This window comes from Varroa jacobsoni, unplaced genomic scaffold, assembly GCF_002532875.2.
Source record: "Varroa jacobsoni isolate VJ856 unplaced genomic scaffold, vjacob_1.0 scaffold_788, whole genome shotgun sequence".
Classification (NCBI taxonomy): Eukaryota; Metazoa; Arthropoda; class Arachnida; order Mesostigmata; family Varroidae; genus Varroa; species Varroa jacobsoni.
The window spans coordinates 111,455-131,911 of record NW_019213690.1 but is presented as its reverse complement, the minus strand read 5'-3'; the positions used below and the strand labels follow the sequence as shown (position 1 = coordinate 131,911).

The window sequence follows — 20,457 nt, the reverse complement described above, 5'->3', positions numbered from 1 at the left end:
ATTTAGTCGCACTCGTTGGAAACCAACCAGCTCAACAATCCATTCACGCAAAGACAATGAGCGGGATATTTCGAAAATATCTAGACTCCATACTTGAAGAGTACATAGAGATAAGGTCTATAAGAGTCATATAGACATCGGATCGGTACTAATAGTTAATGCACAGAGACAGATAGCAGAAACAGACCATGAACTGAAAGAACAAATGCCAGAATTACCCGTACTAGCTTTTCATTAGCTTCCTCAAGCCTAGCTAAAAGCAGACATTATGAATATTTTTTTTTTATTGGTATTTCTCTACAATGAGTTTTATAAACACTTAAATGAAATCTTTAACAGCGATGCATGAAGTGCGATCAGATACGACCAGGGATTAGCTGTAATGGATAAACGGCATATGGTACGACTGCGTATCAACAGAACCAGCATTGCGTTATAGAAAGTGGAGCTGATATTTTCCTGGCGACTGTGTGTACAGCTTTTGCTCACATGGTTCTTACGTGAGTCATCATGAGAGTTTTTGCTATGTAACAGTGTGTAGCACCTTCAACAGAGCATCCTGTGGAGCGAAGAGCGGTTCCGATGCCGACGACGATGCGTCTTTTCACAAGGTAGGACCTTTTTCAGTTCATCTTTCGCCTAAATCTTCGAAGGAAGACAGGTCCGTTTGACCAATGGTGTGTGGTTCATCGCAGGAAGCGCCTGCTGACGCGAGTCCATTAACGATGTCTAGATGAAAGGCGGCGAGCGACAGCAGTGACATCGCAGTGCATAGCTCTTTTCGGGATCGAAAGACGGTCTTTGTCTCTTCGATAGCAAAATACTGCTGTCTTCCCGGACGCTTTTTGTGGCATCGTTTGCCTCCTTCAATTCACGCATCGCTATTTAGAAATAACAAAACACCCTCCGCCCTATGGCAGAGCTGCATCTTTGCTTACTGTTTCGGTTCTCCAAGAACTGAGCTAGGAATCGCAGCGACACCAAGAAGACACAGAGCTCGAGGGTTCCGCGGAATCTTGCCGTAGCTGACAGGCAATTTTCTACATCGTTACCATGGAGATAGGCAATGAAAAGGCAGTTTGACTCTTTCGTGCGGCTAACGGCTGTTTTGGCAAAGGCGAATTATTTATTAAAGGCAGAAGATATTTTTTTTCTATATTTTTCTTCATATTTCTATATTTTTTCATAGTTGCATGGCAGGCCGATTGGAAAAAAATCTTTTAAGGCGACAGGGGCAACAACAGGGGCAGAATTGTTACTTCGAAGTGCTAAGTATAACAGTTCATCGTACGACCTTACCTGAGATTTCAGCACATAGTTGACCTCTGATGGCTCACCTGAAAAATAAACGAGTCGCATAATAATATTGGCGTATCGTAGTAGTGGATTTATATTATTGGTCGTTCACTGAACAAACGTCCTAGAGACGAAACTTAGGCGTATGTAACGAAGCAGCATATACGAGAAGCCGAATCACCATGACAACTTCGATAGTGTAGGTTAGATTAGGATAGGATAGGATAGGACTACACTCAAATCCGGAAAGATCTACGCGCCACCCCATCTAAAAGACCTTTGTTTCATCGTACGCGAGCGCAAAATGATGCATACGATTGATACAAAATTTACATTGATTAACCTGGGAGTATTAGCTCGTTAGTTCTATTTGTCCTACTCGGATCATTCTAATGAACTGAAATTATATTCTAATTAATTTCAACAGCTACAATCGATTTCCACTGATTATTTCGTTGAATCTCTCGATCTTGTTTAACAACGCCGTTTGAACATCGGCCTAATGTTCACCATGGGCTTATTCCGTACTGCGAATGACGCTTGTACCTATGCGAGCATCGTGCTGCTAGCACAGAACGCTGCCTATCAGCTCACAACAATTGTTGTTGGATGAGTCTCTCTGCCGTAATAGTGAAAATGTCACTGACTGCCATCACAGCATTTGTGCTGGCATAGCCTATTAGCATTGGTACCATTGGAGACCAACCAGAACCAACAGCAGACAAGCATTGGACTTTGCTTGGACTATCGCAGGACGTCATCGAGCGCCTGCGAGCTCCCCGTCGAATAGAAACAATCTTCGCACTGCGCTGTTGTCTGCCGCCATTGTTGTTTGTATTGTCTGCTTACATTCTATGGGCGCGTGTGCGTGTGCGCCCCATTTTCGGTACTAACTTTTTCTTGTCGTTTGGATTTTTGCAATAGAAATTAAGCTCGCTGACTAAAATAAGATCGTCGCAGAGCAGATGGTCAGTTGTAGCATTTTCCATATCTCGATTAATGCGTTTGACAACGTTACGTCTGTCATCGTTTTCTAAAACGATTTCCATGCCAGATCCGATTGAGGAGATATCAAGGCCATTTGAGACGGCGGACCGAAAGATGCTCAGCGGGAAGGTTGCGAATCTTGAAGACGGTCCCAGGGTTAGCGTTCACCGGTCCAAGGAACTATTAGATCAACGTCGCTAATAGGACAAGACCTGGTGGGTTTAAAGACGAAGCTTAGGAATAACAGAATAATGTTACGGCAAAAAACAACTTCCGCAGAAGAAGTTGGAAACACTGCGACAAAAACATACATCTGAAAAAAGCTTGTGCGGCTCTTATCGCCTCTAATTTATCGATTAATGAGACATGACTGGTTGTTCCGCTAGAGATTTCCTCCAACTGGGCAGTTCCGTTAAATGAACAGTTAATATTTCACGATGGTTTCAGGGTCATCTGGCAGCAGTGAGGCAAGCCACCAGACTACTGATTTTGTCTATGGAAGCTTCTCTGCTGACTCTGTAAAGGATGCAGCTACATGGTGCTCATTCCATTATAAAGTAGTTGTAATGCTTCAATCAGCAGTTTCACTTGGTGAAATTGGAACAGAAAGTGCTTTTTCGTAAGAGTGCATCCGGATGACTAGCAGACGACTGCCCCATTTACCATCCCAGCCAGACGCCGTCGTGTGTGCGAATGGTACGGATGGAATAGAAAGCACACGTTGCCTGGCTGGTATCAGCAAAAACAGTACTCGCGTACAGCTCTAACGTCACAATAATAGTCTACACACGACCATGCTGCATGTGAGCATCTAGAAAAACCCTCGATTTGTATAGGAACGTTTAGTCGCAAATGAACATGCCAGCGAGGGCGCGGAAAGCAGCTTTGTCTTGCCATGTTACGCCGGTGTGAGCTCTTCTATTTTTGCATAAACAAAGAGACATTTCGGTGATAACAGTGACATCTGTTGGCGCCTTTGGAACACTTCCGTGGAAACTTTACTATGGGACCCCGCAAACATTTATTAGAAGCCGTTCGCTCTTAAAAATATATGTTAAAGGGTCAGTAGAGTGAGGGGCAAGAAATCTAAGGTTGAATCATAATAATAATAATAATTGGTACACGTTTAAGAAGTAAGGCGTATACGGCTATAAACCGTAAAATAGCTACGAGATGAAAATTAATCGCAATTTATTTACCAGACCGGTAATTTATTACTAATGTTGAATAAAGCAGGGGTCAAAGCAGACGTCCGTGATTTCCCCGTTATGCGGCGCAGTCGAATAGGATCGCCGTTTCAAGATATGTTGCTGTATGTTTTTGTGTGTTCGTGAAGAGTTTTCGATTGCGCGACCGCCCTGATTAGCTTCACGAATAAAAAGCTGCATAAAATTAAAAACTACTGTATATTCAAAACTATCTGTAACTGAACATTATATGAATGCCAAAGCTGACACAAGCAGCCAACTTATAGTCAAATCAAATTGGCCGTCTCAACAGTGTGGCGTGCAATGATAATATGTCCGTGTATCTGTTGACTATACGAACGAAGAAATCGCCAAGGGCGCACCGAGATCGAAATTATATTTGCTTGCCTCTCCCGGGTTTCGAACCCTGCACACACAGAAAGCATCGTTTCATTATAATATTGTCTTAAATCTGCTAATAGTGCGTGCACGACACGCCGTCACTTCGTCACGTACGCTATGTTTTCTGGCTAACTCATGGCTACGTTCGCGCGTGTCAATTTTTGTCCTTTCCACAAGCTCCGTTCGGTCGTGTACCTCGAAGAAGCTCGGTCGCAGTATCAGCCAGCAGAAATAGCCGGGCCGATGCAATCACTATTTATTCCGCGTGATTACTCTTCAGGCATAAGAACCTGACACGGACATTTTATCTATAAATTGTAAATGCAAAATAAATCAGGAAGGACAGCTTTTCTTTGCGGCTTTACCCATTTGTTGGTCTGGCGATGCTACAACCGCAGCTGATTGTAGATAAATGCCTACAATCACCGCATCAGAAATGGCTGGTTACTGATTCACCGAACGTTTGGTGTTTACGTTAAGCAGTTCTGATCTGTAGCAACCTACTCCCAAACTTGTTCAACAATTCAATGCTTCCTATTCAGCTTACATTTACCCACTGTCGCGTGTTTGTCTGTCATGGCAATCGAATCCTCGTAGGCTTTCTGAACCACACTGACCTAGTTTAAGCTCCATTGACAAATTCCAGAAGAAATAGGTCCAACCTTATTGCATATCGCTTTGTGAGAGGTTGCGTTTGGACCGTGCAGGACGGTCTTTGCCAAAGCCGATAAAAACAATTGTTGAACAATAGACATTAACAGAAATTGATCCCACAGGAGATAACCAAACACTCTTGAATGTTTCTATTCGACAGTTGAACGTGGAGATAAATATAGATAGGGAATAGTGTTTAGTAAAAAAAAAAGTGTAAGTTACTCGAGCGCGTCTCGTTACGGCTGGTAGACCAAGCAGAATAGCAGTCGAACTTCGACAAAAAAGAATTTTCTAGTTTTACCGTCTTGTTTGATGAGCTATTGTATCGTTTCGTTTGTATGGCATAGATCCATTATATATATATATATATACGCAGACATCACAAAGTATCTTTACAAACGAAGGGTACCTCGAACCACGTAGTACCTAAATTCCGAAGGGCAATACATCCCTCTTTCAGATGAGCACAATTACTTTTATTAATATCCGCCGATCTTCTCTATAGATAGCACCCACTTACAAAACGACACTCTAAGCAGTAGCAGCAATAACTGTAACGGCTTTGAAATGCCGGTTTATTTCCAATTGACGTGGTCCGCGCCGGCTCCATTGCGAACGGAAAAGCTGTTTGCCAAAGACACGCTGGCCCGGATCACCAGTCGGCATTCACCGACTATCTGAAGAAGAAATGCTGACATTGGTACGGTTGTCTGTCGACCCCGCTGTCCGTGTAGCTGGCGTCACAGCGCTGTAGATTGTACGCAATGATTTTTCATCTCAGCCTGATCTTACGTACCACTCAGACTCGGAATGATAAAACATTCCACCTTCTATAGTGCGTCCCGCATTATAATACACCGACGTGCAGAAAAAAAAAGTTGTTGCATTTTAAGATAACGTAAGTATTATTAGGTATTACAATAACCTGGCGATGCTTCTACAGTGAGATATCGAAGAGTTGGTTTTACCAAATGTCAATCACACTGCCTGCACTGATTTCACTATCAGAGACAAGTTAATATAACTCTAAATCAATCTTAGCAACTTAGGTCTGCTGTTATGCTATGGGTTGAATATTTATCTATACAAAATAATAGATATCTATCTATATTGAATAAAGTAACTAGCTAACTACACAGACTCCGAAGGACGCTTTGCTTGCGCAGATAGACAGGGAAGTGTTGCACTCATAGTCAGTTGAACGTAATTAGACAGTAATATGCTGATCACTAGCTTCAGGCCGGCCGAAGGTGTCAACTAATACTAAGCAGGCTTTTCCTGGGCATAACAAGTCATTCGGTTCGGTTCCGTTCCGTTCCATTCCACCGTTACTGCCATTGTCGTGTCGATAGGTTACCGCAATTATTCTATCGTTTCACTGGATATACAGGTGAGATACTGGTAGCGCATGAATCAATATGCAGATCGTTCGCTCACTGATCAATGGCAAGTTGTTCAAATCGTCGGCTGTCCGTCGGCCATAAGCTGCCAACTACAGCCCCTCTAGCCAGTGTGCTCAGGTCTCTGTCAGCTTACCGCGCTGTAGCTGGAAGCAACCCACGATTTCGCGTCATGACACCTCATTCCTGCATACCGTGATTCACAGACCAGATCGAACGCGCAGTGGCACTATACATAGGACGGGGTTCGGGGCAAGGAGCTCTGTTACTCTGTCACCATGGCGATGACGATTGTAATCATGATGATCTCTCGACGTGAATGTCCTTGTATCTGCCGTACGACTCGTCTAAACACTTCCGCTAAGCGCACCATGTGTCAGTTTGGCGCTTGTAAACCCACTTTGTAGGACAATAGACGCTGTATCGAAGGGTATGTCATGCTAAGGCGTTTACCAACACGAAGAATGACACGGCGGGCAATTTCGTGCTCATGCATACGTACCAAGGAAATCTTCGCTCGACATAAGCTATCCATATACTGTGTTCCATTTCGATCATGGTATGCAAGTTCAATGAGTTCGGGTTATTTTGGTCGTCTATAGAAGTAACCTAGCGTAAAACTTTCAATTGAAATACCCGAAATCGATGTACGGTGCATGAGAGTGCCTGCTATTGGTACAAAAATCACACCCTCTGGTTTATAAGTTTTCGTTTTGTATTCCCTGGCCACGGGGTGGGCATAATGGGCAAAAGTCAAACAGTCTTATATAATGTAACAACCTATTTGACGGATAATCTTTATACTCTGTCGTCCTTGCGATGTCTCAGCATTTTCGAGACACGATCTCGATCACTGTTTGGAGCTTCCGGCTAGAACTATTCGTTCATTGAAGGTTCACTGTCAAAAACAAACTGACGAGTATCGTTTGCCGCCAGACACCCGAAATCTCGAATGCAAAAAAAAAAAAAAACTATTGAAAGTTGTATAGCAGCGTGCTACTTTCTTCGGCGGCAAATCTTCAAACACAGAAAATGGACGACGATATAAATATTGTATCGGGTTATCGGGCCAATCGAAGGACACAATCGTTAATTCATGTTTACACACAGGTCTGACTGTGGACCGGAAGCCTTTTGTCAGGCAGAGCACTCACGAGCTACTCTTGTTACGTGCTCCGAGCATTCTGCCCGTGTGGTCATCAATTTTCGTTTCTCATTCATAGAAATGCGCATCGTTTAGAGGTACACTAGTTAATTTCGGCTTACAACGTTTTTGTCTCAGATAGATCGCTAGATATCCTCTTGGATAGGTCTTGAATTACGAAAAGCATTAAACATTGGTGGCTTAGGTGAAAGACGGCCGATTGCTAAAATGATCTATAACGAAAGAAGAATCGGCACTGGGTCATCTCTTTGGAACGGAGAACTGTGAACTCTGAAGTTGTATCGAAACGTATCTTTCGATTCGTTTGAAAACGCTTTTATCGTAACTTCTGCTAGAACAACAACAACAACAACAACAGATACCGAAAACACTGATCATCTACAGTACAGATTAGCAAAATATGTTAAATTATATAGAACATCTCGAAAAGCGAATTGTTACATGAAAACATCGTCTACGGGTAAAAGAGCTGGACGCAGGAAGAAGCAAGGAAGGCATAGAGTCCCATTTTAATGGACTGATCTCGATGAGCCATTATTGTCAGCAAAAAGTATTTACGGCCAACTATCAGAAGGCGCTCGCCAGCAGGACATCTTCTATCGCTTTCCTTCGCCAGCAATATGCCACCACCAGCCGTTCGATACAATGTAGCGGAACCTGTGCATGTAATTACTCGTAATACAGAACGAATGTCTAGTAAATGCTATTATAAATTATTCAGAGCGTCCGGCCCATTTTACATCATTATCGTAGACTATGAACCGGCTTACGGTGCAAATTTTCTCTCGTTAGAATCGATAAAATGGCGGTTTGCTATCTAATAGGCCGGTGGTTCACGTACAATAGATGCGTACGCTCCGAAAGATGCGCAAGCAACCTAAACGGTATCTGCCTTCTTAATCTAAAGGATTATCTGAAACTTTGTGGTAGTTATCGCCGGACAACAACAAACGATTGTTGATTAAGACTATCGTAAAGCAGCAGGCCATATATATATATATAGTTGGTCCATCAAAGATAAGCGTCATGCGCTCGGTGTGCCCAACATATGAGTATACACTCATATGGGTGCAAGCCGAAGACAAACTGTCCGACTGGCTTATAAGGTTCCGTTCACCGGTTCACAGACAATCCATAACCATAGAATCTACACGATTGATTACATATTTAGTCGCAGAACAAAAAAAAAAAAACTTACTTATCGGCATTAGTTTAGAATATTATAAACCGTTTAGACTTGATTAAAGGAGAAATAATACAGTAATGATTTTCATGTGACTATCTTTTGCTCTATTATTTGCAAATATCTATCCGTATTATATGGACGTACAGTCTTGTTACCGCTATATATAATTTGACAACAGAGGCCACCCTCGCCAGATCCACTGAATTCTCCAGTAACCGATCGTCACTCCCCACTTAAATTCTGACGCTTTGCGTTCACTTGCCCCACAGCGCACGACACTTCAGCTTTCTTCAGTTACTGCTTTGTGTTTCATATGTTTTTTGCTCGTTAATGACGACGATTCGACTATTCTGGTAGGGCCTAAATAGTTTGGCAGAAGAAACTGTCTCTAGTCATAATCAAAAGGCTCCTTCTTGGCTTGCCTTCCTCTTTTTATGGGCATAATAGGTTTCTGAAATGTCGTCAGTAGATCGTCCGTTTGACTTTCCCTGTATCGTTTCTAAGTTCGCTTTGTTTTCCAACGTCGAGTCGCGTTTTTACTCTTCGCCTCCGAAGAAATCTCACATTAATGGCGCGTTCATGTATGACTTTTGTGCCCTTTTCACACGGCAGTTATCAGTTGATCGAACAGTATAGGTACTTTGGCTTCGCAACGGGGAAGTTATTGCTTAGAAATTGATCCGATGATCTTTTAAGCCGATCGATGCGCAAATACGTCCCTTTTGAAAGACTAAGGTCTCCGCATATTATTCGATTATTGTTTAGTTTTTATTATTTAAAAATTCAAAATATCTCTAGAAGTTTCAAAAAATAGGGATGGCCTTGAAATCAATTTCACACAACCAAACCTGCCCGCCGTGCTGGGTGGCAAACTGAATTGATGCTTGGTTGAATCGTGAAAGCGTCTGCTTTATGTGTTTGTGTATGACGTGTACATGTAGACATTTTCTATTTTTTGTAGACTACCCGCCTCCACCGCTATCAGGATCGTTTAGCGTTTGACAGAACTATTTTCCAGTTTCTCTGTAATGTCTTCGCGATTTTTGTAGCAGCAGTAACGTGCATGGCATCTAAATACAATATAGTAATAGTGAGAAGAAGCGTAAGCTGGCTGGCATCTGTTGTGATGTGGAAAAAGGGACATCAACGAAGGCAGCGACACCGCCGATCTCGGCCTGGGGTTTGCCGTGGCTAGAAAGCCCCGACGAATTTCTGCTTTCATAAAAAGATGATGACGATATTAATATATTGAATATATGTGGAAATAGATCCGTCGAACCGGTATCACCACCCCCGTGTTTTGGCATGCTCACCATTCTGGAGATGATGTTCGACAATAACTACAAAGACAGAATCCCTAAGACGCTAAAGTGGTATGAGTATGATAATTCGTAACGTATTATCTAATACGTCACAAGTTCAGATGTAGCGTATGAAAAATAGTGGAGTCGGTTATTGTTGCGATAGATTAGTAACATTTTTACAAATAAAAAAAATAAATAGCAAAGTCCAATTTTTGCACCGTTAAGTAGCAATAATTATTACTTCTGACAAAAAAATATCGTACTTTAAAAACAAAGATAAAAGGCCTTCCGTTATTTTGTTAGATCCTACGGATACCATTGCAGTATTATATATTTACCCCGAATGCATATTTTCTGCCTAAACAATAGCTTCGTTCTTTAGTTGCTGTCTTCTTATGTGTCTTCTCGTCATTTAGTTTAGTTATATGCTATTCTTAGAAAGAAGGCAACCACCTAAATGAAGCCTCTACCCATCGCTTGGCAGACGCGGTAACGGCCGGAGTGAAATTCTCCACGTGGACGAAGCTCACGCAGAATTCGATAACAATGCCAGTTATGCCATAGAAGGTTTGAGTAACACGTTGACTGTTTCTTGCCAGCCGCAATTTTTTGTCCCTTTGGTCTTCATCGCGACATTGGGTTAGTAACTAGAACTGTGAATTGCGTTGTGTCTTCTCGTTGACCCACCCGGCAGGACGCTCTATTGACAGCTTCGCACGAGAGAGATTTGTTCTGCTAACACAGTTTCGTTTATGGAACAAACGTTCTTATAACGCGCAAATATGGTCATCGTCATAGTGAAACTGATTTTCTTCGTCGTCGTTGTTACCAAACTCAGCGGTGTATATCTGATGTGGTAAGTACAGAAAGCGTATAACAAATGGGTAATCAGTAAGGTCCAAGGGGTCAAGATAATCATTTGAAGAACTCTAGAAATTAATCAAAAAAAAAAACTTAACTATTTGTTCAAAATAGCGAACTCTAACCGATTTATCTTACCCGCATTGTTTTTACAGTGTAAAAATACAGGCTTACGTTGAGCATTGGCAACTAGGAGTTGGACACTTGCGGTCATCAGCTGGTAACCGCACTATAGATTTCAATCAATAACAGTTTTCCTGCGCTTGTCCTATTCTGTATGACTTCAACAGTGAAACAGTTCCCTTGAACAGTGCTCAGGCTGCCGGATACTCTAAAACCTCTTTTTGGACACCGTACCATACACTAAATTCGAATGCATATTTTTCACGTATCAAAAATATGTCTTATCATGATATATATATGTTTTAGGTATCGGTCTTTTAAGACAGGTATTTATTCTTATAAGACAGGTAGGTAACGAAAACAACCGCTTGAGCGTTTTCGTTACCTACGCGTCTTGTGCGTCTCTCGACGTTTAATATCCGCCGTCGTCGTTAGGCAGGAAACAAAATGTGTCTACGCCCGGATTCGAACCTAGATCATAACCTACGCCTGAGATTAGCAGACGTGTCTAATCAATTTCTACAGTACAGGTGTAGAAATACGTGCACTAAGTTCGAGATCGGTGAATTGAACTTTTACGGGGGCTGAAAAAGACCACGAATAGCTTCAAACCGCTATTCATTTCCTTTGTAGCGCACTCAACTCAGTCAACTCAGTCGTAGTTCAGTGTAGTCAACTCAGCAGTTGACTACACGGTAGCCAACTATTGAATTTACCATCAACAATTGCGGCTTGAAGCTTTCTTAGGAGCCAGCGCTAAAGTTAACCAGATTAGTCATTTTAATTTCTCGACTCACCGATCTCGAAATGGACAGACGTATTTATAGTATAAATCTTTCAAGTATATTCGATATGTTCGCGTATAGATCATCGATAGAAAAATGTTTATTAAGAGAAATTTCAATAGATTATGCGTTTCGATGTCATGGCGTACAGCTATAGAAGAGCAACTGATTTCGAACGTTCAAGGAATGGACTGTTGCTAGGCGTTCATTTTGGCCCAACGGATCAATGGCTAGACAAAACAAACGAAGGCAATGTGGATCAAATACCTCGCCAAATCGAAATCGTGATACTGTAAAGTCGAACTACAACAGGCAAACAGTACGTACGTACGTACGTACGTACGTACGTACATACCAGCTCACATCAAAGCTTCCCTGCGGCGGCACCCTACCGCCAAACAAAACAGACGCATAACGTCACCCGTAAATAAAGGCTGGTGCCAATGGTTAGAGCTACTTCCCTTCGACGATCTTGCGGTACAGAATTGCCTTGCACATCATTGTTTGTCTGGTCTTTTAGTTGACTGTAGGGGTTGGAGATTATCGTACATATTATCTTATCGAATGCAAGATACGTGATAGGAATTAGCAACTGGTTATTGCGACACGCTTCGACAAGTTTCTACTTCCTACTATATTATTTCTCCAAGTTCTGTTGTCCAAGAAAACTTCTGCAGACTGTAGCAGTGGACGGTACTCACGACTTCAGTGATTCACAGACTTCGGATCTGATCAAGTGTGGTAATCATTCGATTTCCGTGGTTGTTTCGATAATATAATTGTGCGACATTTTGTGTAGACCACGTATACAACGGTCAAAGTATCACAATATCGATATTTTTCGAACGATAAAGATTATCTATATCGTATACTCTCTACTGGACGAAAGGTGCCTCTGCCACTTTGGGTGCGTTATTCCCAAAGGTTGCATTACCAGAAAACATCTGCCCCAGTTACTGTTGTTACGTGCCCCAATTACGTACAAACTATCAAGCGATAATCCTGACGTACATACGTGCTGAAGTCGATGACACCAGTAACACTGTCAGATCCTAAATGTTTGCAGAAAAACAACACGACCTTAGATTGATATCGCTCGCTAAAAAGTAGATTGTGTGTGTAGCTGTGACATTTGGCAGACCACGAGGCCGCAGTTCAATAGTTAATTGATACTGTAGAATGGATTTCAATCCATAATTAGTACGTTGTGTATTAATCTTCCGCCGATGGGCTCACGGCGACAGGAATACTCAAAGATAATTCAGAACAAAAACATAATTGCCGTATAGTTTATTATCGAGTAGTTTTTTTCGGGTAACTTTTCAACATTAACAACAGACGAAAGTTATCTTATACCAGTTACCGCTAAGGTTCGGGTCATCAGAGCTGACGTCAATTCAGAGCTGAACGTAGACACTTCGTGTTCCTTCTTGGCGAGAGGGAGCCAGCTATGTAAAGCAACGCTTAATGGCAACAGTGACATGAAGCTTGCGGCGTTTTAGCTGTACGGTAAATTTCAATTTAGAATGAAGAAGGAATGGAAATCCATTTTTATTTTCGCGAACACACAAAATCAGGTTAGTGATAGGCATAGCTAAATGTTTACTTGTTAGTAACAAGTTACTGTATCAAATTATAATAGAAATCCATGAGATCCGCTACGATCAAGCCTCGGCCCGTGCCAGTCACTGAAAAGCGTCTAGTCGTTTAAGGGTCGCGTATAAGACAGGTGTTAAGCAAAACTTTTATAGAGTAGTCCGATAACAGACACACATTAGTACATGTGGACGCGATCGTGGCATGCTTCTAGGTCCTTTTTTACAATATCACCACATTCTTCTTTCAGTAGCTCGTCCACAAGATGGTCGTTATCGTAAGCCGTCGTGTGGGTCTGAACGCCACCCCGCAAACGGACGTGTTTGCAGGTCAGGGTAGAGAATGGCATAAGCAGTAACCAGAACTACTTACGTTCACCAGAAACTTACTTGCAGTATTCAGAAAATCTGTTCTTTTTTTTTTTATCAAACTATCATCATTGCTATGGATCGTTAGCGCCCATCGACCACAATAACATGTTCCAGCGGTCGAAGGCGCTGGCTTGTACACGAGCGTCCTTGTATGGAACATTATTTTGGTAGGCAATAGATGACTGTAGTTTCAATTAAACGACCCGCTTTCTCACAAGTTTCGATATGATACCAAGGTGACAAGTGAATGGAACAATATGCAGATACGGAAAACGGTTTATGTATCCGCTTCTTAGAAACACGCACACAAATAATTATGTGTTTGAATTTGACTTCGGCTAGTTTCAACCACATGATAACTAGCAAGGCCGAGGCTACAAAAAAGGTTTTTATGTTTGTAGCGGAAGCCGCCTTGAACGTTCAGCCCAGATCCCCATCCTAGGAGTTATTCAGTTCTATAAGGAGGGAAAAGAGTGGTACACACTATATTTGACGAGCAAACAAAACTGATAGCTTCGAATAGTGATTGTTTATTTAGCAGAAAACTGAGAACTGTCTCAAGTTCAATCACCAATAAGTACATTGATGGTATTTTTTTCACTATCCTGGAGATGTATCCGGCATAAATAAAGGGTCTCATCTGATTTTCTCTAACATCTATGAGAATGTTTGGGCGTTGTGCGTGTCATAATTCAGTACTTAATTAAACAACAACTGAAAAATAAATGTAATATATAGAAAATAAGCAAAATGGTGTATATATGTAATACATTTTGTAGGATTATACGATGTAAATCGGAAACGGGAATATAGAGACGAGTTAATTATATTCAGCCATAAATTTTTATATAAGCCATTTGTACAAGCAACCTTAGCTGTGTCTACGACGTGCGTGTGAAGGCCAAATGTCTAACATTTGGAAATCTTGCTAAAGGCGAATGGGAAAAATTTATACAAAGTTATAATTTGAGTCACTCAAAATGTGGCGACCCACAACAATTTACAAGTCGGTTAAACTCTAAATTTAACATTTACCTACGACTTTAACGGCACAATGGCTAAATGAGCCCGATGTAATCCTAACTAGAAAGTTTATCGATGCTTCCAAGTCAGCTTTGTTTGTTTAGACGGCATTTAGATCCCTGACACAACTGTATTCAATAGAGGAGTTTATGACTGGAACTTAATTTAAGCCCATATAAACGATCGAAGTTAAGTCGGAAGGTCGTTTATATCTAGGACGCCTTTAACGAATTAATGAGCATCCTCAATTTCCAGAAGTTAACCAGACAACCGACGTTTGCATCATTTGAATTTCCATTTTTACATACCGAACTAAAGGCCTGACTTGTCTTCAGTGGTCTTCCGAGCTTCGGTGGAGATTCCAATAGAGATCTGCGTAAAATGTGTGTACGGGATATGTAAATACGATCGAATCTTCCGCGTACCGAGTTGTTCCCGTCTCCTTTCAGTAAATTTAGATGTTTCCCTTGCCTGCTATTGGCTTCACCAATGCTCAGGGTCGATAAAGGACAAACTGTTGCTTGAGCGCATCGGTCGTTACGGGAGAATAGATTCATTGACAAACCGATTAGACTGTCTGAATGTTTGTAGTCTTCACAGCGGTGTGCGTTTCGCCGAAGCATCCAATTTACCCACGTACACGATAAAAAATATTAGAAATATCACACCCACGGTAAACGTCAAACAAATAATGTCGGATAATTGCATCAGGGCAATTGGCTTCGTATCAAAAAAGGGTTAGATTGGTGAATCAGCTGGTCACCTCGTGGTGGTACCTCGGACTATCCCGGCCCAAAGCAGAAAAAAGTCCTCGGAAGAGGTAGGACAGTACATACGAAATTCTGTTAAAAACGACTGGTAGATGCTTAAATATTGCTATTCCCTGCGCTAGATGGCCATGCGTGATGCCGTCTGCTGTATTACCGTATTGATACGTTACATACGTGTATGTATGTGCCTTTGTGAGTGTAAAGCCAAAGTTAAGTTAAACAGCCACTTTCAATAGTCCTATCGGTGTATAATAAAGCGATCAATTATGACTGTTCACGTATAATTACTTCAGGTGTAGTTTTTAAATTATTTTAGATACTGTACATACAAGGTAAAAAACGCTAATATTACTACTGCTACCAAGTGCCTACTAAAAGATAGATATCGCTTAATGTAAGTGAAAGCAAAAGGCGTCAGATATGTTTAAGTTACATGGTTTTCTTGGTGGTCGTCTATAAGCGAAATTGTTGTAAAATGCTGTTAACCAATACAGATAGCAACTCTCTAACCATGTCGACCAAAGGGCGGACGAAACAGATTTGGCAGTTCTGCAGTCGGACTGCGTGGCCTTGGTTAAAGCAATTTGGCCGACCGCAGCGGAACCACGGAGGGTCCAGCCCGTACATGCTAACCTTAATGTCTGCTCAACGATACTAATGCCATTATGAACACTATTATCACTACTGCTGTTGTTTCAACAATGATTCTAAATCCCAGTGAGAGAATAAGATATTTAATTATTCTTAAGTTTTTTCTATTTGTGACTGATTTCACGTCAACGGAACGAGTTTTTCTTTTTCTGTGTTCACTACCTGGACGACGTGATTCGAGTAAACGGACGGACGCCCGCCGATTCATTCTTCGTTACGTTTTGTCCTACTTTCTCGATGGCACATAACGATTCTATATATAATGACTATACGAACGAAGCTTGAGCATAGGAACGACGATGTCTTCTGTATTTGGCCTCAGCATCGTCCCGGTGCTCCAGCAATACAGAAATAGAAGGCGGCCGGCTAACGAACGCGGCGTTCCACTCCAGTATAGTCGCTTTAGATTATATACGTTTGCGATTTGGGTGAACTTAATCAGTTTGACCTGTTGCTAATTATCGATTTCAAATTTTAGGGGTAACTGTTTGTCGTCATTCTTCTCTCGCTGTTCCCATGATAGCGAACCTGAGTCTCCTACAATTTGGGCTTCGGTCAGTGTGGTCCTTTATCCGAGACACCTCACAAGTTGACAGCTTCACAGCCAGGTTGTTATGTGTCATTGGGAAAATGAAAGATGTGTTCAATCAGTTTTGAGCGCATCGAGCTAAAACAAGCTTATGTATGAAAGCACAAGAATATCGTGTCATTCACTTGATGTATCATAGAGGTCAACGTCTTGAAGAAGTTACCACTGTTTTTCTAGATATACCTCATATGTCTTTTAGATCTGTTATTCTTAATACGTAACATGCGAATATTTACAGCTTTTTGTACCATCTACATTCACCCGCCGATTTGGAGGCGGGGCGGGGCGGGGGCAATTCGGTTCGAGTTGGCCACAGTAGTTAGTCCTATTTAGGGGAGAAACAAAATAACGTATCTGAGCTAAGCATACACAAGAAATATATTAATCTATTATTTAGGTTTGATTTTACAAAAGCGGGACAATGTAGATATAGTATTTCCATGAACATAGGCTCAGCCAAAGAATTTGGATATAACTAATTAATTTGAATATAAACTTACAGCATAATTTCACCCTGTGCACGTAATTTTAATTTGGTTGATTTTGCGGTTTAACACCAGTCAGGCCAGTAGAACGCCCACGAACTAGGGCCTGAATTCGATAAAACATATTAAATCGATTAAAGAAAATTCGATTACCTTACAAGGTTAATGTACTCATTCTCCGTGATATAATACGGAATATATTTACGTATGTCGCGCTCAAATGATACAAAGAATCGCAATTAATGAAATCCGCCAGTAGCAGAGAAATAGCTCATCAAAGGAGCGGAAGTAGGGTTTCTATAAGAAAAAAACCAGACTAAATCCGTACTAGATTCACACTGCGGCTAATTTAATATGAAGGGCACCATAATTATCTATGGTATATAGACAAAAAATTCGACGCATCCAGCTTATTCACTAGCGAAAACTCTATGCAAAAAGTTCTGGTAAAACGGATCGTAAAACAAAAGAGAAATCTATATATATATATATATATATATACATATATATACATATATATATATATACATATAATTTTTTTTGTTTTAATTCGCTAAATAAATTCTGCTCTTGTTTCATAGAGACTGTTAGAAATTGCGTTGGTCGGCTATGTGGGCGACAGCAAAGAGGTGACGATGTTGGGCGCCCGTGAAAGCCATAGCGAGCTACTGCTTCTTCCCAGCTTCGACTGCCGCTAGCATCTAAAAATGGAGAGAACAATAACAGGCCCTTTTACACGCGGTCCACGGAAAGAAAAAGGTAAAAGAAGGCCAGCAGAGACCACACAATCTATTTGAACTTGCAGACGGCTCCGCGGGGAGTGACGGGAAAGGGGGTGACTTACTCATCAGTGAGTAAATGTTACGTCACGGGGGCCCGTGCGCATGGAACGACATAGCAGACACAGGCAACTGGGCGTAGCGTCTGCCGACTTAATGGACCTTTTGTTGACAAAGCAATTCTAAGTGTGTCTAATAGTCGGAAATGGAAAAATGACACACGGGAATAAAAGTTGTTTTTACGACTCCCACTGGCTATTAGAAGTGACCGCTATGCAGTCTATTTGTTATCAAACGCCAACTTTTATATGTGTACAGCTAAAGACCAGCAATTAGATGCGTGTGTCTAGGTTGTCGAATTAAAAAAGTGTCGAGGATGAAGCCGCTTAAATTTATCTATCAAGAGATCTATTTGTACCTGTTTTTAAACTTGAGATCCATAGCAAGATGTGAACAGACATTATACCTGAAATGGATCAAGGCCATTTGAGAACCTTTTTAGTGTGAGGCAACAGTCGTGCCACATACGTGTAAATTTTTCCAATGAAACTAGTTCCCCCCCTTCACGAGCTTCACGCTTTTATAGTAAATGGCTGAAAGAATTTTCCGTTTCAGTTTTTATTGGCTGTGCTTCGGTGTTCGTAAAGTTGCAATACAAGTCTGTGCTTTCACCGTATAAGACTTCTATAGACATAATTAAGCCTATAGAAAATAAGTGTTTCTCTCTGGGCACTAGAAGTAGTCAAAAAATAGATTTAATAAAAGCCCTAACCAACTCCAATACAGCTATGAACCGATAACGATAATTATATGTTTCTACCTACCTCTTACAAACGTCGAATCAAACGAAAGAGCAATAAACGAAATGAATTGAATTAAGACGCTGTTCTTTTGTCAGTCTTCCATAATGTCAGTTCCCTATTTGTGATGACTAGTCACATCGCGCAATTAAGTTCAACCGTCGGAACCGTGGTTTTCACCCGTATATATATATATATATATGTATAACAACAAAAACTTACGTAGCAGTTTCTAAAAATGGCAGATCATAAATACAAGTTTTTTTTCTATCGCAAATGGCCTCTGCCGCTCTTCGGCACTGCTGTTAACTATACGCTTTAAATATGTGTGGTGCCATCGTGTTACATAGGCTAATGGATGTTCGTACTATTCTAAGCTGTTATACAGAAAGATTCTGTATATGAAACCCGCAGTCTTTTGAAGACATTCAAAACCGAAGAGGTTTTTGTTCCGGCTAAAAACGGATCGGGTTTGCTAGAATGGAGAAAGTTACAACATGAAGAGCGGTTTCGAAACGAAATAACAGACTGCTGTCATTTCAGCACCGAACATTGAGGTGGCAGGTCGTCACCACTGTCAAATTCAAAAAGCCCAAGCCCAAGCCCAAGCCCAAAAAGCGCGATGACTAGCGCCAATACATTCGCGCTCGATGAGGCGAATACGCATTTCATCAGTAAATAATACCAGCAGACGGCGGCTGAGGTTGACGACGCTATAAAACAATTCAGAGTTATTCTCCTATTCAAAATTTGCAATGATTTCTATCGGAAGGTGGAAAACCACGTAACGGGTCACAAATTAGCTGTTTGCTCTAGAAACTTTTTAGCTGCTTATTAGCTGATCTTGCAGTAACAATAATAATAGTCCTTACTATAAAAAAGATTCTGTCTTTAAATAGTAGTAGTAGTAGTAGTAGTAGCAGCAAGCAAAAAGAAACAAGCAACTCACTTTAGACGGATACAATTGTACGCAACGATTATTTCAACACGTGCTTCAAACCCAGGCGGAGCAAGGTACAGATAGTTAGAGCCGCCTCATCATCATCGAGTTCGGTTGTTATCTTCGCTGTCGCGTAACAACAAAAGTCTTGAAATGGCAGCGGAAGATTAATTGAACAAAAATTTCAAATGAGCGCGGGCGGCAAAGATATCCAGGCGAAGATGACGGCAGACCAAAATATTTTCACACTTACAGACGCGTGGCAGGACAGTTAGCCTCTCCCAAGATTGCTAACACTAAGCTAAATAACCACCGTTCGAAGAAGTCACGATGCAAAAAAAATGTGTTTCGCGTAACTGGCATTTGTTCGGCTGTTTCTGACTAGACATGTCGCTTCAGTTAGTGCCTCTTGTAGCCTCTCTGAAACAGCTCCGGCCGTGATGGCTGTCGTTGCCTTAAATCGCGTAGCAAATTGCGCACGGCATTCAATTAAGCGCGAACGTGCGAAGCCGTGAATCGTTTCTGCCAGAAATACTTCCACTGTCATCGCTGACACTGTGGCCACCTTCATTTTGACCACCACCAATGCCACAAGTAGTGGCGCTATGAACGGTGTCGTCAGCGGACATCGCGGAGCCTCGCCGTAGTGGCGGACTTTTTTAAACGCTTGACTACATATCAAACGAACGGTGGTGATGCCACGAAGTTTCGCTGGGACATCCGGCATGCCCCCAAAAAGGACTGCAGTGTAAAGGAGATAAGTGCCTTACAGCGGCAAGGAAAGCCAGACCTTTACAAGGTGGCCAAATCAATCTATGACAAAATGATCACATTAATATTGTTGGCGAAATATGTTTCTACTAAAATCGTGTTGTTTCACACATACCGCCGAAACCTATTTGATTGCCGTATTTTTATTGCATACATGTGGAACGACATTTTTTTTTGTAATGTAAAGTTAGCTTTGCGATCAACTTGCAATAGACTCGCTTGTCAAATAACTTTCAGATAAGACCGTTGATGCTGAGTGTGAACCCTGACGAAAAATGTGCTCAAAAAAGATGGCAATTTCACTCGGCTAATAGGACAGAATAACGTGCGCA

General features: G+C 41.5%; 2 long non-coding RNA genes across 2 annotated transcripts; one reads left to right on the top strand and one right to left on the bottom strand.

The window, feature by feature from the left end:
- Positions 1-1,158: 1,158 nt before the first annotated feature.
- LOC147753039 (uncharacterized) lies at positions 1,159-20,228 on the bottom strand. Its single transcript, XR_015312441.1, has 2 exons — positions 19,364-20,228; positions 1,159-1,337 (listed from the first exon to the last, which is right to left on the bottom strand). It is a non-coding gene; the product is annotated as an uncharacterized LOC147753039 (long non-coding RNA).
- Positions 9,187-17,532, top strand: LOC111263749 (uncharacterized). The gene is made up of 3 exons (XR_002682420.2): positions 9,187-9,650; positions 10,276-10,437; positions 10,598-17,532. It is a non-coding gene; the product is annotated as an uncharacterized LOC111263749 (long non-coding RNA).
- Positions 20,229-20,457: the final 229 nt, after the last annotated feature.